This window comes from Natator depressus, chromosome 8 (assembly GCF_965152275.1).
Source record: "Natator depressus isolate rNatDep1 chromosome 8, rNatDep2.hap1, whole genome shotgun sequence".
In the NCBI taxonomy this organism is placed as follows: domain Eukaryota; kingdom Metazoa; phylum Chordata; order Testudines; family Cheloniidae; genus Natator; species Natator depressus.
The window spans coordinates 83,547,192-83,562,119 of NC_134241.1; the positions used below are offsets into that span (position 1 = coordinate 83,547,192).

At 41.5% G+C, this 14,928-nt stretch overlaps 1 protein-coding gene and 1 long non-coding RNA gene across 4 annotated transcripts in view; one reads left to right on the top strand and one right to left on the bottom strand.

Annotated features, from left to right (window-relative positions):
• LOC141992918 (uncharacterized) overlaps nt 1–1,024 on the bottom strand; it is a 64,266-nt gene extending 63,242 nt beyond the window's left edge. The window contains exon 1 of the long non-coding RNA XR_012640690.1: nt 1,014–1,024. This is a non-coding gene — a long non-coding RNA (uncharacterized LOC141992918). The remainder of the gene's footprint in view (nt 1–1,013) is intronic.
• The window catches only part of SLC44A5 (solute carrier family 44 member 5), a 181,215-nt gene that overhangs the window by 69,973 nt on the left and 96,314 nt on the right, over nt 1–14,928 (top strand). The window lies entirely within an intron of this gene.

Sequence of the window (14,928 nt, forward strand, 5' to 3'; positions counted from 1 at the left end):
ATGTCCCACAAGTCCTGGACCTTTGTCCATTCCCCTTTATGCTCTGACCCCCCCAAGCCTCCTGCCTACACCCACTACTTGACCTGAGGAAACCCTGTGAATTTGGTACACCAGAGCCTGAGCCTTAAACTCAGCAGTCTGAACATTTTATCTCCTAGAGGAGCTAGTGGGGAGGCCTCTGGATCCTCCATTATACTGTTAGTACCAAAGACTTGAGGAGCTGACATTCCCTCCAGTTGTATTTTCTAGGTTAACCCTTAGCGGGCCATGGCCAGACCCCAGGAAACTGAGTCTCAGGTACTCTGCCCAATTATGCCTAGGCCTATTACAGACATAATGTCTTGGGTCCTTGGGATCTCTCATTGATGGTCTGCTTGAGTTGGCCAATACCTCCACTTTGGGTTTACCCAAATCCCATTTCTGAGAAACCCCTTTATGGGACCTTGACTTGGGCCAGTCCCATTTTGGGTTTTCTTTTCTGAACCAGGCCTACTATCCATAAATTCACCTGCCAGGCAGGCTGCACAATGCAAGCCTTGGGTTCTGGAGCACTAGCCATGTTTTAAGGTTATGGGGACACACCTCCTAAGTTGTTCTAATGCCACCAATCGGACAAGCATCCAGGATAGTAACTCTTGTACCTTTTCCCCATTTGCGGAGGTGCTCCTCCATCTGGGTTGCAACCTCCATATATGTCACCCCCATATTCTTTTGCATGCTCCCAAACCGTCTTCTGTAAGCCTCAGGCATCAGTTCAAACTTAAGCAATAAGGCTTTTTTAAAAAGTTCACTCCCTGAATCAGTTCCATCCATTTGATTATACACACCTCTATACTTTGGGCGTCAGAAAGGGAGTGAGACCTTGGAACCTATCCACAGGGGGAACGTGATTTAAATTGCAAGCTTTCTGAAAGGCAGTGTGGTAGGCATCAATACCCCCCTTCTAAATTATTGTCCCAATTTATATATGTGTTTCCTGTGATCTTGGCATCCCAGGGTTTCTCCCTACTTACCATTCACATGTGATCTCTTGCTCTTCAGGTTCTCAGTTTCCAAATTGCTTTTGCTGCTGTTTCTCATGTTTGGCTCACTTGGTTTTGTCTTTTCCTGATCAGCCAGCTTCTGACATTCCAGCTCCAGTTCCTGTTCCTCCACCTGAAGCCTCTTTTTTTCCAGCTGCAATTTTTGCCGCTCTAGCTTTTAGGTTGGGGAACTTGATCTTGAGGACACCCTGCGATTGCTTTGGCTGCTGCAGATACTGTGATTGTCCTGCTTTGACTCTGTTTGTATCTATGTCTCTATTTCCCCCAGCCCGATCCTCTGGGAACCTTGTCTGGGTCTGGACTTTAATTCTTTGCCTGGTTGTCCTCATGTAGTAGGTCAAACAGTTGTGCCTTGGTTCACTTTTAAAGTTTAACTCTCCCTTTGCACAGCTCTGCTGTCTGCCTCTTAAGGAGTTGATCATATGTCATTTTCCTTAACTGTCCTTTCCTTCTGTCTACTCAGAACATAAACCACTTTCTCCCTACAGTAGGTTTTGACTAAGCTTGTTTTTACTGTTGTGGTCGCTTTTTGCAAAACACTATCATTTCAGACAGCATCCCACTGCTGCCACCAGCTGCCATCGATCCTCTGGGCATGCTAGGCCTCTGACCTTTACACAGGATCTCTAGGAGAATACTTCTTTAGTACTGGCCCTAGACCTCCACTTTTGCAAGGAAGACCCTGCAGCTCCACCACTTCAAGACTGGGTCTTTGGATTCAGCACCTCTGTTTCTCACTGTGGTTCCTCCAGCAGTTCCAAATGAGTTAGACCCCTGTCAGAGACTTACCTATTCAGTGACACAGAACCCAGGGCAGCCTTTTCAAAAGAAGACAGCTTTTATTAGCCAATTGGAATACAGTATTTTAAGGCCCTTAGGTTAGACTTGAAAAGCAAGGTTTACATGCACGTCCATGCTCACAACATTACCTGCCTCTTTGATCAAAGATGTCTAGGATTCTATCTCTCTATCTGCTCACTTGGCCGATGCATCAGGGACTTTCAGAGCTAAAAGTGTAAGCTGCTAACGCTCTATAGCTCCTATTCTCTGTGTATTGGCAGAGGGGGGGCTTGCAACTCCCAGTCACCAGAGTCTTACATAAGCATGGAGTATTTCATTTTCTTGTCCACTTTCTGTTGGAGAACCCTACTCTTCTACTAAGTTACTGAGAATTTTAGGGCCTAGGGAATGTTAATCTAGCATGCTTGCAGCTGCAAATGCCGCCCCCAGCCCTACCCCCAGCCCTTCCATGCAGCTGCGTCTCCTGTCTGGGGTCTGTACAGCCCCGCCGTAGGGCGGGGCTAGGGATGGTATAGCTGTGCTGGAGGAGCTGCTGGTGTGGGGCGCTGGCTCCTGGGAGCAGTGGCCTCACGTTCTGTTCCTTTCGCTGCTGTGGTTCCTGGGAGAGCCCTTAGGTTCAGCGGATACCGATTTCTATCTGTGGATATCCACATCTGCAGGTATAAATTTGTATCTGCTCAGGGCTCTACAATTCATTCTTGAAAAAGTCTTTCCAGTACGGCGTACCGGCAATAAATGTCTTAATGGTATGGCGTACCTGACCGTACCGGCTTACTTGCACCACTGCTGTTGAAGTCAGTGTCAGAACTCCAGTTGATTTCCATAGTGCCGGTATTTCACTTAGTGATTTTTGCACTGCTTTTTAGTTGCTCAGTAAATTGCAAAGGTCAAAGATGGTTCCCCTGTCCAAAAGAAGGGTGAATTCTGTGCTCATTTCGTTCCCAGTTTGTGCATTTGTAGTTGTAGATGCTCTTTCATGCCATTCTACGTTTTCTCCTTAACCTTTATAATTGTTTTAATGACAGCCATTTCTCTCTTCTGAACTGGAGAGCACAAACTATGAAGAAAGGTGGTACACATGGTAAATCACGTCAGATTTAACTACACAACTCCCCCCCCCCACTTCTGTTTGTTTAATCAGTTCTGAAATATGTAACTTTTATATTTTTGGGCTGGTTCTTCCTTCTTCATGCAGATCACTTATTTCAGCATCTGCCACCTTTAAATATGTACGTTTAAATGACACATTTCTAAAAATTTACACTGCATTTCTAAGTAGGAAACAAACCATGTTACTCTTTTATTTTATATTGCACAAAGAGAGGGGACATGTGTGAGCATAGCCAGAATAGACCCCTGAAATGTGCAGCCCTGATTGGCTTTCTCTGGCCCAAATTCTCACAACAGTGACCCATCTCCATGCAATTGCTTGGTCTGGGCATGAAGGCAAGGGCTCCAGGCAAAAGGCCATGGATCTTTAATGGTGAATAGAGCCTTAAATAATGAGTGACAAATGGGTGATAGTTGTGAAACAAGCTGACATTGTACAACCTGAAATGGGGCCTCTTTAAAACAGACTTGTTTTACCAGTTGAGACCATCCTAGTGGCCTTCAGCCTGAGTGGTTGAAAGTTATTAGGGTACACCTCAGAGCTAGTTAGCCAATTGCTTTACAACAGAAATGTGTATGTTGAAGATTAATGATTATTAACACTTTCATTCTGAAGTAGGCATGACTTTGTTGTTTGAGTTGATAGGCAGAAAGAGAGACAGACTGTCCAGAAAATGCTTCACTCCTGAAGAAGAATGTTGGGGAACATCCGATAAGCAAGCTCAGAAGGAGTTCTAAGGAAACTCTGTGTATAACCCTATCCATAGTTTGTTATTGCAAACACTATATAATTTCACGTCAAAAGGAATTTTATAAAATCTGCGCTCTTGATGTTCTTGCCGGCCTTGTGGGATTACTGTTCAGTGATCAGCTAAATTACAGTATATTAACTGCCTTAATATACAGTTCTGTGCTTCCTGTGGTGGCAGCATAAAAGGTAGCATGTTAAAAATCTCGGTGGTATCCCATGAGGTCTTCAATTTCCAGAAGAATTTTAGCATGGGAACTTTGGAAATTTTGTCACATGGATGAGGCTGGAATCCTATTTGGTCTGATTATTAAGAGGGCATAAACGCAGTGTTAAGTACCCAACAGCCACCTCACGAAAGCATTGCCTGCTCCTTGTTTATGCATAAAGTAGTTAGTTGGGGGTGTGATTTGCTGTCATTCACACTTTGCCTTGTGACTGAGAGGCAGAGGATGACACAGCCTAGTGCAAACATATGATTAATGTAAGACAATACAGTGAAATAAGGCTTAAGGGCCTGAGCCTGGGCCCAATTTTGCTACCCTTCTGCACAGCTGGGAAGGGGATCAACATCCTCCACGACTGCATGCCTGCCTTCCAAAGCCTCCCGAGAGCTCTCTCTGAAGTTGAGATCTGTGCGGAGGGAGGGTCAGAGAGTGGACAACCACAGGTTGGGTGGGTGTATGGCTGGGGGAACATCAGCCCCTGGATGGTCCCTAGGAAAGGGATGATGTCCTCAGGCTGTATTACTTTGCATGTGGAGTCCTGTCGGTGGTGGGGTGATATCTGAGGGCAGCAATGCTTAGGAGGAGTTTCTGGAGGCTGCTCATGGTATAGAGTTGTCATGGAAGTACAGGACTTTAGTGCAGATGGCCCCTGGCCTCCTAAAAAGTTTGCTAGATCCTGGAACTTCACGTGGGTTTTTCTTCCCTTGCCGTTCCTGCAGGTTTTATTGTAGGAAGTGCTGTCTGGCTCTCTTAGAGATGCCAAGCATCATAAAAAGCTGCAACTAGAGTCACTGGGAGCAGCTGGGGTGCTCAGCATTTTTGAAAATCAGGTGCCGAAATATGGACATAGGAGCCTAATTTTAGGCACCTACATTTGAAAATCCTGGCCAAAATTTCTCAAAATGTACAGCTTGAACCTGAGGGGAACTGAGCACCTGTAACTGCTGATGTGGCAGGCACCTTAAAAATACCAGAGAGAGAGAAAGAATCAGCTCATCCTGAAGTCAACTGATGTAGCAGATGGTCAGCATCTCACAGCATCAGGCCCTTTGAGTTCAAAGTAAATGCTGCTATGTGTGTAATGTATTGCAAAATGTATTACATATAGCCACTGTACAGAAATGAAAATGAACCGGTGCTGGTTTGTATTTTTGACATGTCTAGTTCCTGCTATATGACTTGCACAAATAATTATTGCAAAATATTTTTCTGGGGAAACTAGATGAGGCAGAGTTTCCGAGGGGTAGCCGTGTTAGTCTGTATCCACAAAAACAACGAGGAGTCTGGTGGCACCTTAAAGACTAACAGATTTACTTGGGCATAAACTTTCATGGGTAAAAAAACCCACTTCTTCAGATGCATGGAGTGAAAATTACATTTACAGGCATAGATATACTAGCACATGAAGAGAAGGGAGTTATCTTACAAGTGGAGAACCAGTGTTGACAAGGCCAGTTCAGTCAGGGTGGATGTGGTCTGCTCCCGATAATTGATGAGAAGGTGTCAATACCAAGAGAGGGAAAATTTGCTTTTGTAGTGAGCCAGGCACTCCCAGTCCCTATTCAAGCCCAAATTAATGGTGTTAAGTTTGCAAATGAATTGTAGCTCTGCAGTTTCTCTTTGAAGTCTGTTTTTTGAAGTTTTTTTGTTGAAGGATGGCTACTTTTAAATCTGTTATTGAATGTCCAGGGAGATTGAAGTGTTCTCCTACTGGCTTTTGTATGTTACCATTCCTGATGTCTAATTTGTGTCCATTGATTCTTTTACATAGAGACTGTCCGGTCTGGCCAATATACATGGCAGAGGGGCATTGCTGGCACATGATGTCATATTATCACATTAGTAGATGTGCAAGTGAATGAGCCCCTGATGGTGTGGCTGATGTGGTTAGGTCCTCGTTGTTTTAGATGAGGCAGCATTGTCATCAGAAGGGGTAAACAGCTTTAATTATTATTAACAATTTACCCTTATACTTTGCTGTTCCATCTGCAGTGGCAGCCAGTTAGATCTTTTAAAAGCATGGCATTCTGAGAGCTTGCATCAAGAGGTATAGGAGAAAGTGCTTTTGAGTAAATTTACAGCAATTGGAGGGAGCTCAGTGTTGAAAGGAAAACTTAACCTTGATATGTACTACATTATGTAAATTGCTTGCTTAAAAAATTAAGAGGAGGGGAAAAGCTAGTTTTCACTGTTAGACAGAATTAGCTTGACATTGAACCATTTTGTGTCTGCACGTGGCTATTATTTATAGATGGACAAGTGAATGATGTAAAGTTTAATAGCATGGAAGAAGAGCTACTACTGTAATCCAATTTAAGACCTGAATTTTTAGCAAATATTGTGCACTATGCTACCTTTATTGTTTTAAATAATTAAAATATTACACTGCTGAACTAGGGCCTTGATCTTGCAATGAGTTCTACGGGGCAGACCCTCTACACTCACACAGATCTCACTTACATTACTTGATCACTAACTGCCATTTTGCCATTTTTGTTAACTGGTTTTGTGCCACATCTTCACAAATATTGCATATACCATTTGTTGAGCCTAAATGAGTAACATTTCACCCACAACATGCAATGCTATTAAACTGATGTGAAGGCAAACAGTATACAGTCACTTCATATCATTACTTTAAAAAATTCAGTTTATTAATTCTTAATGCATAAACCAGCCACAGCACATAGGGACCTGTGGGAATATCAGGAAACTACTGAAGTACCTAATCAGCCATAGCAGCATTCTCTACAACAATTTTCAATTAACTTTTAAAACAATAATTCAATGGTACCATTCCATAACAACATATTTTAAATGATCTTATAAAGAATGCATGGTACGGTCTGCCATATAATGAAGTACTGAGATAGGAAACAAAGACCTCAGACATTCAGTGACTGCATAGATTGGGTGACAAGTGGACTCATGGCTTTTGCACCAAGTTACAAACCTCTACTACCATTGGCTCTGTTGGAAAATCTCCACTAGCTTTCTGTAGCATTAGGGCTGACATCCTTTGTATAAACATTTGAGCAGATCTGTTTATTTCCAGTAGAGGGAATCAGTGTATATACGTACAGGCCCCACTACATTATTTGTTAATGTGTCCTTAAAGGCAACACTTTTTCTAGCCACATGATGCTGTCCTTGTGGCTCAAACATCAACAAATCATAAGAAACTAATAGTGTTCTAAATAGAAAACAGCAGTTCATTAGGCTGATTAATAGCTTGCTGGCAAAATTCTAAGCTAGTGAATATCTGTGCTTAGCAATGTCTGTTGTGTGTTTTCTAATATGCCCCTCTGTACTCTAAATTTACTTTGACAGCTGGTAATCAGATATGTGGTGTATGATAGTCCAATATAGGATTTGTTGAAGCAGACTTTGAGAGAGGCAGTGCAAATGGAGCCAGGCATCTATAAAAACTGCAATCATTTGGCTACCCTGTTTTTTTAATTCCATTCTTACTTACTTACATTCCAACTTACAGTTGGTATAATGAAGAGAGCTCACTCGCAATGAGACTGGCTCACACGCAGTGGTTAATATTTTAAAATAGGTAAAAATCTTAGAAAATCATAGTGTTCAATAGTAGTTCAGATATGCTGGATATGATAAGTAGCTTGATTAGTAAATATTACAGTGATGCTTTGTTTTGCAGTGGCAGAGTATGTGGTTTCATATACAGACTGTATAGCTTTATTCAGGCGGCCACAGTGAACTACTGGATGAGATGTTTTTCCTCATTGTTTACCACAGATTCAGGCAACAAGGTTGACCTTATTAAGCAGTCTGTTAACTTTTGTTGCTATATGGTTTAATCCAGCCCTGTTCTGTAAAATTGTCATGAGAATCAACAGTGCTGTGTGTGTGTGTGTGTGTTTTACAACTGGAATTTCAGAATTGGTGTTTTAATCACATTCACCACAAGTAAAACTGAAACTAGATACCAGCCAGGATTGCACGTTGGGAATTTACTCTCAAATACTGTACATGGCTAAAGGAAGGTGTGGCTAGATTATTTCATAAAAACAACTTCAAGCATTTAGATTTGACACAACAGCTGCCATTTCTTTTGCTCACTTTCTAATGCAGATATCACAATACCTAGAGTAAACAAACCAGACATGTTTGCACTGGCTGCTGTTCACAGTGCATTTTGTATTGTATTTCACATGTATGGTAACATAATGTGAACTTTAACCCATTGTGTGTATTTTTATGTGTTATACCAAAACCTAAAATGTCCATTTCATAAGAACAGCCATACTGGGTCAGACTAGTGGTCCACATAGCCCAGTATCCCGTCTTCTGACGGTGACCAATGCCAGGTGCTTCAGAGGCAATGAACAGAACAGGGCAATCATCAAGTAATCCATCCCCTGTTGTCCACTCCCAGCTTCTGGCAGTCAGAGGCTAGGGACACTCAGAGCATGGGGTTGCATTCCTGACTATCTTAGCTAATAGCTGTTGATTGTCCTATTTTCTAGGAACTTATCTAATTCCTTTTTTGAACCTGTTATGTTTTTTCCCTCACAACATCCCCTGGCAATGAGTTCCACAGGTTCACTGTGCATTGTGTAAAGAAATACTTCTTTTTGTTTGTTTTAAACCTGCTGCCTATTGTCAAAGTTAGATTTAGGACTCACATAATTTATCAGACCACTCTGTTTATTAGCAAAGCGCTTTGCTAATGCACCCAGATGTGAGCCCCTCTCTGAGGCTCAAGATAACTTATTTATACAGCTAAGCCAAAGCCAATTTAACATAAGAGACAAAAGAAAGCAGAAACTGACAAATATACATACATATCTTATTTGCATATTAACGTTTACGAATCTCCTAGCTCAGTAGGAGCTCTAAGTTAATTAGTTTGAGGACCCATTGTCTCACACTCCTTAATGTTTCTCTTCCGGACTACTATATTTCAACAAACCCTTCAAGTAGCATTTATTTAATGAATTATAATTTCAATATAATTCATTCTACTTTCACACTATTAATTTCATTGGGTGACCCCCCTGGTGCTTGTGGTGTTTTCTTCACAGAGAAAAAATGTTCCTCCAGTTCTTAGCCCCATGACTCAAACCTGATGAATCTATTAGAGAGGACATCCAAAAGTAGCCCCTTCTGGGAAAGCTCCTGAGTCTGTAACTTTTTTGCAGGCATGTTAGTATCTTGGCTTTGCATTTTCCAAAACCTGCCTGCTCTGCCTCCTTTCAGTTATCTTCTTTCCTTTCATACTAAATGGGGAGGATGGGGAGAAGTCATTAAAAGACTGATATTTAGTGTTTTCCCTCCTCATGTGAATAATCACACTGACTTAGGTGGAACTACTTGGATTTGGCCAGCTGTGGGTTATGTTTTCTGTCATAATAAAACTGGCTGCAAAAGCACAATTATTTTTTGGAATGTAGTATCTTGTTTTCAGTTAGTAAATAAACAATCAGTCCATTTCACAGACAGCAGAATGTGGTGCATGCATAAATACACCCTGACATTTTAGTCTGTTCCCAGATCACAAGCACTAGCATCATGATCTAAGAGCTATTAATGTGGGAGCATTTTATAAGCACCGGAATAAAACATCCAATTTTGTTTCCAGCATTCCTACAGGCTGTACAGCAAGTTAACTAAATGAGTATTCAGGCCCTACAGTAGATAGGCATTTTAGAAGAAAAGTGGGTGTGTTTTGATGTGTTCTTTTGGAAGCCAGTACCCAAATGTTTTTCTAGCTCACAGCTGAGTCATAGCACCGTTGGCATTTTGAGTTCTGAGAGCAAGGCAAAAAGTTTGTGTGTTTGTGTGTGTGGAGTATTGAGTAAACATAGTAAACTGTTAGGAGCCATTGCTCTTGTGTGCTTACCTGGAAATAATCCAAACTTTTGTCAAACTTAAAAAAAAAATAAAAAATGAAAAATAAAAAAGAGGAAGAATCCTTATATCCATATTTGACTTTCTTGAATGTACATTGCTCTAAATCCAACTCATGCAAGTGTGTAACCATCCACAAGATTCTACTTATGAATGGATATCTGGATTTGCAGATATAAAATCTGTAGAAACAGCTAGCTTAACTGTGTGAATAATAATAATAATAATTATAGCTTATTTTTGTAGTTTATTTCAAGCCAAAGGATTCCAGAGTACTGTACAATCTATGGAGCTGATTCTCCTTTTGCTCACACTGGGGTAAGAGCCTGATTCAAAGCCTGCTGGAAATCAATGCAAAGGGCATAAGTCAGGAGTAATTCCAGTTAAGTCACTGGAATTTCAAAAATGTAAAAATTGCGAGTCCACAGTCCAGATCCCTCTATTAATATGCAAAAGCTTGTGAAGCATTGAGGGTTGCTGCGCATACAGTGTACCTTACACACCCCAAAGGCAAAGAAACTAAAATTAAAGACACCCAAGAGTACATACTTTCTCCTCCTCCACCCACCTATATCCATCTTAACATTGCCACAGCTACCATACACCACTGACCATGCACCACAACCTTAACTTTGCTCCCCTTTTGCAGATCTCCACATACCCTTTAGGAGACAGTTTTTTGTTTCCCCCCAAACACTAGTATTTGTGGGTGTCTGGTGAAGCAGTTGGTTATGTTGGGAGAGGGTTGTTCAGTTAAAGGGGTAAGTGGAGAAAGGCAGTTAGAGGGGCGATGGTAGGCTGGTAACCCTACAGGGCAGATTTATGTCATGTGCATAGTAGTCCTCCACCCCTTTCCTGGGAAAGAATGCAGGAGGATTGCTGGTTCTTTCTCAGACTTCCTCTCCACAGGGAAGCACTTCTCATATCAGCAAGCCATTGGTTCTGCTCTACAGAACTTGTCGCTGATCTCCATTGCCCTGTCTAGACTCCTGTCCACATCCGCCTTCTAGGTTCCTTACAGAGGCCACGGTCTGGGTGCCATGGCACTACGTCATGTAATGGCAGAGAGCTAAAAAGTGACAAGTTTTTAAAGTGCGCTTCTGCCAATGCTAGAAGTCTAAATAATAAGAGGGGTGAACTAGAGTGCCTTGTATTAAATGAGGATATTGATATAATAGGCATCACAGAAACTTGGTGGAATGAGGATAATCAATGGGACACAGTAATACCAGGGTACAAAATATATTGGAAGGACAGAGCAGGTTGTTCTGGCTGGGGAGTGGCACTATATGGGAAAGAAAGCGTAGAATCAAATGAAATAAAAATCTTAAATGAACCAAACTGTACCATAGAATCTCTATGAATAGTAATTCCATGCTCAAATAATAAGAATATAGTGGTAGGGATATATTACTGACCACCTGATCAGGATGGTGATAGTGACTGTGAAATGCTCAGGAAGATTAGAGAGGCTACTAAAAAATAATAATAATGGGGGATTTCAACTATCCCCATATTGACTGGGTACATGTCACGTCAGGATGGGATGCAGAGACACATTAAATGACTGCTCCTTGGAGCAGCGAGTTCTGGAACCCACAAGTCCTAAGCTGAGCACAGGATCAGGTCCAAGAGGTGAATATAGCTGGACCACTTGGTAATAGTGACCATAATATAATTAAATTTAACACCCCTGTGGCAGGGAAAACACCACAGCAGCCCAAGACTGTAGCATTTAATTTCAGAAAGGGAAACTACACAAAAATGAGGAGGTTAGTTAAACAGAAATTAAAAGGTACAGCACCAAAAGTAAAATCCCTACAAGCTGCGTGGAAACTTTTTAAAGACACCATAATAGAGGCTCAACTTAATGTATACCCCAGATTTAAAAAACATAGTAAGAGAACCAAAAAAGTGCCACTGTGGCTAAACAACAAAGTAAGAGAAGCAGTGAGAGGCAAAAAGGCATTTGTCTGTCTGTGTGATGCTTTTGCCGGGACCAGGTCAGGAATGCTCCCTAGAACTCCTGTAAAAAGTTAGTAAGCAATCTAGCTAGAAATGCGTTAGATTTTCTTTTGTTTAAATGGCTGGTATATAAGCTGTGCTGAATGGAATGTATATTCCTGTTTTTGTGTCTTTTTGTAACTTAAGGTTTTGCCTAGAGGGATTCTCTGTGTTTTGAATCTGATTACCCTGTAAGGTATTTACCATCCTGATTTTACAGAAGTGATTCTTTTACTTTTTCTTTAATTAAAATTCTTCTTTTAAGATCCTGATTGCTTTTTCATTGTTCTTAAGATCTAAGGGTTTGTGTCTGTGTTCACCTATGCAAATTGGTGAGGATGTTTATCAAGCCTTCCCCAGGAAAGGGGGTGTAGGGCTTGGGGGGATATTTTTGGGGGATGACGTCTCCAAGTGGGCTCTTTCCCTGTTCTTTGTTTATAACGCTTGGTGGTGGCAGCATAGGGTTCAAGGACAAGGCAAAGTTTGTACCTTGGGGAAGTTTTTAACCTAAGCTGGTAAGAATAAGCGTAGGGGGTCTTTCATGCAGGTCCCTCATCTGTACCCTAGAGTTCAGAGTGGGGAAGGAACCTTGACAACATCAGAAGCAGGAAGCCTGCTAAACAACCAGTGAGATCACTGGATGATCGAGATGCTAAAGGAGCACTCAAGGCCATTGTGGAGAAACTAAATGAATTCTGTTGGTCTTCATGGTTGAGGATGTGAGGGAGATTCCCAAATCTGAGCCATTCTTTTTAGGTGACAAATCTGAGGAACTGTCCCACATTGAGGTGTCATTAGAGGAGGTTTTGGAACAAAATGATAAGCTAAACAGTAATAAGGCACCAGTACTAGATGGTATTCACCCAAGAGTTCTGAAGGAACTCAAATGTGAAATTGTAGGCCTACTAACTGTACTCTTTAACCTATCATTTAAATCAGCTTCTGTACCAAATGACTGGAGGACCGCTAATGTGACGCCAATTTTTAAAAAGGGCTCCAGAGGTGACCCCAGTAATTATAGGCCGGTAAGCCTGACTTCAGTACTGGGCAAACTGTTTGAAACTATAGTAAAGAACAAAATGGTCAGACACATAGATGAACATAATTTGTTGGGGAAGAATCAACATGATATTTGTAAAGGGAAATAATGCCTCACCAATCTACTAGAATTCTTTGAGGGAATCAACAAGCATGTGGACAAGGGGGATCCAGTGGATATAGTGTATTTAAATTTTCAGAAAGCCTTTGACAAGGGCCCTCACCAAAGGCTCTTAAGCAAAGTAAGCAGTCATGGGATAAGAGGGAAGGTTCTCTCATAGATTGCTAACTGGTTAAAAGATAAGAGACAAAGGGTTGGAATAAATGGTCAGTTTTCAGAATGGAGAGAGGTAAATAGTGGTGTCCCCCTGGGGTCTGTACTGGGCCCAGTCCTATTCAGCATATTCATAAATGATCTGCGAAAAGGGGTAAACAGTGAGGTGGCAAAATTTGCAGATGATACAAAACTACTCAAGATAGTTCAGTCCCACGCAGACTGCAAAGAGCTACAAAAGGATCTCTCAAAACTGGGACTGGGCAACAAAATGGCAGATGAAATTCAATGTTGATAAATGCAAAGTAATGCACATTGGAAAACATAATCCCAACTGTAGATATAAAATGATGGGGTCTAAATTATCTGTTACCACTCAAGAAAGAGATCTTGAAGTCATTGTGGATAGTTCTCTGAAAACATCCACTCAATGTGCAACGGCAGTCAAAAAGTGAACAGAATGTTGGAAATCATTAAGAAAGGGATAGATATAAGACAGAAAATATCATATTGCCTCTACATAAATCCATGGTACGCCCACATCTTGAATACTGCATGCAGATGTGGTCGCCCCATCTCAAAAATGATATATTGGACTTGGAAAAAGGTTCAGAAAAGGGCAACAAAAATGATTAGGAGTATGGAATGGCTGCCATATGACGAGAGATTAATAAGACTAGGACTTTTCAACTTGGGGAAAAAAGAGGACTAAGGGGGGATATGATAGTCTATAAAATCATGACTGGTGTGGAGAAAGTAAATAAGGAAGTGTTATTTACACCTTCTCATAACACAAGAACCAGGGGTCACCAAATGAAATTAATAGGTGGCAGGTTTAAAACAAACAAAAGGAAGTATTTTTTCACACAACGCACAGTCAACCCGTGGAACTCTTTGCCAGAGAATGTTGTGAAGGCCAAGACTACAACAGGGTTAAAAAAAGAATAAATTCATGGAGGTTAGGTCCATTAATGGCTATTAGCCAGGATGGGCAGGGATGGTGTCCCTAGCCTCTGTTTGCCAGAGTTTGGGAATGGGCGACAGGGAATAGATCACTTGATGATTACCTGTTCTGTTCATTCCCTCTGTGGCACCTGGCATTGGCCACTATCGGAAGACAGGATATTGGGCTAGATGGACCTTGGTCTGACTCAGTATGGCCGTTCTTATGTTCTTACTGGGTTTCCTGTCCAGGGTGTACAGGACCTGGTTTGCCCTTTAAAGTACTGTATGTTCTGTAGCAAGGGAAAACCAGGAGAAAATAAATTTAATATTAAGGAGGGCAAACCTTTCCTATGGGTTCAATGCCACCTTTCCATTGACAGTTTTATTTCTGAAGTTGCCAAGGCCTTAGTCACTACAGAAACAAAAATAGATTTTTTAAAAAAATGTTTAAGTATTGACACTTACCTGCTTTTCATGAGGTCTGTGGGATTTCTCTAAGAGTCTTTCCTTTTGGCTCCAAAGAGCTGCATTTGTGGAGCCAGCCAGAGGAGACATTTTCAGGTCTATACACTGCTCAAATACATTGTCAGCATTGAATGTGCTAGCCCGGAGGGAGGCGGGGGAAAGGAAGGACGCAGCCCACTGACAACTACAGGAGTTATGCATGCAAGGTGAAGACAGTAAATGAAACTATGAGTTCAAATGTATCCATACCCTCAGGACCATTATCAAATCAGCGTATCTGAATGTCATCTGGCTTTCTGGGACATCAATTCAGTTAATCAGGGCTTCATTTTTATATTCTCCATTAAAGTAGAGTAGTATCCATAGATCATTACCTTCAGGTTTTCAACTATTTTC